Consider the following 1,842-nt stretch of genomic DNA (forward strand, 5'->3'; position numbering starts at 1 on the left):
CCACCTGGGAAGCCCTCATAGAGATAGCTTGTCACTTAATATTGTTATAAACACTGTTGATGAGTTTTTGCCATCTAGTTTCTCTGGTTGTTTCTAGGACTGAATACAATAAAAACTCTACCACCAAGACCAACTTTCTGGAATCCTCAGCTAAGGCTTTTACATCCAAAAAAGGGGGAGGATTGTAAAAGTATTAGTTAAAAATACAGATGAATTATTTAATCTGCTCTAAGTGCAGAAGGTCTTTCTAAACATAGTACTAACTAAACATTATGGAAACCAAAAACCCAGCATAAGCAAAATAAAAGACAAACATAAACATGAGTACAATTCATGACAAAAGAGTAGTATTCTTAACATATGCTATCTTATAAATTAATTTTTAAAATTCATAAAAAGCTGTCAATTCATAAAAAGTAGGGTGGACAAGAAACTGCAAAAAAATAGATTAAGATGACAATCATTTTAAGAGTATGGGATTTGTGAAGTTTTAAATAAAATAATTGACATAATTTTCCTGGAGGAAAGTTTGGTAATATATATGTAAAACCCTTAAAAAAATACATTCCCTGCTACCCAGCAATAATGCTTTTAGGAATTTATTCTGAGAAATAATTACTCAAATGTTGCAAAGATACATAAAGGAGGCTCATGAAAGTATTTTTATTTTTTTATTTTTTTATAAATCTATATAGTTTTATTAAGACAAAAAACTGACAGTGTTGATACGAAGTTTACATTTAAACAAAAGTTTTCACAAAAACCTAACACACGCCTAAAAATTACGGTGGAGTTCTAGATGCAAATCAAGACGATGTCAACAACTGATGGATCTCATGACTCAAGACAGCGTTTTGGATTTTAGTTAATTCTTAGGATTAAAAAACTTGTTTTGTTTTAAAGTGAACCACTTGCCCAGTAAGAAAATTTATCTTGTCCTGAGACCAGGGCTTTTGAAATCATTCAGCTCTTGAACTTGTGCTGTCAGTGACTGCACCCCGCCACCAATGGTTTCAAAGTTCAAAAAACAGAGGCTTGAAGAGTTTTCCACCCGATGAGCACTGGCCCTTGTCTTTCCCTACTTACCTCCTATACCACTCTCTGCCCTTCCCGAAATACTTCACCAGTGGCTTGGATGGAGAAGCTGATATTTGTAACTTCACAACAGGAAAAGAAAGGGTCTTCTTGTCAGTTTCATGAGTAGCACCTCTAAGACAGGATGATCTGCCTGTGTATACACTCCAGTAAGACTTTTCCTCCTCAACCAGTTTCCATCTCCCAAATGGAGCTTTGGTAGTTTCTTATTCCTTTGTTGGGAACAGCATTAAGCTCAGGCAGGGGAATAACTTGGCTTCTAAGTTTCAGGCATTCACAGCTTTTAAACAGTTTCTCACAGTCCTCATTTAGGTTGCCAATGACATTTTTTGAAAGGATACAATATTCTGGACACTGAACCCAATCATTATTAGTTGTTCTTTCCTTTGTTTCACCGTTTCCCCAAATTTTAACAAAAATGATCCTAACCCATCTCCCTTCTTTCCCACCCCACCCCACCCACCCCAAATAATACACCAGTAATAGCCAAAGACTACACACATGCTACGCTGTAAAAATGCAGAGTTAACACTATCGGGAAGAAGGCTGTGTGGGTTGTGGAGATGCTCTTTGAAGACCTACAGTATCTCTTGCTCTCCCACATCCCATTCTACGTTTTGTCCTTCATAGAAGGCCCTTTGCTTTTTTTTTTTTCAGCAAAGTTCAGAACAGGTTGCCTTGAAACACTGACCCTCCTTCCCCTCCACTGGGATGGGTGTGCAAACAGCATGGAGCGGCTTTGAAGCC

The sequence above is a fragment of the Ovis aries genome, chromosome 5 (genome assembly GCF_016772045.2).
Source record: "Ovis aries strain OAR_USU_Benz2616 breed Rambouillet chromosome 5, ARS-UI_Ramb_v3.0, whole genome shotgun sequence".
Lineage (NCBI taxonomy): Eukaryota > Metazoa > Chordata > Mammalia > Artiodactyla > Bovidae > Ovis > Ovis aries.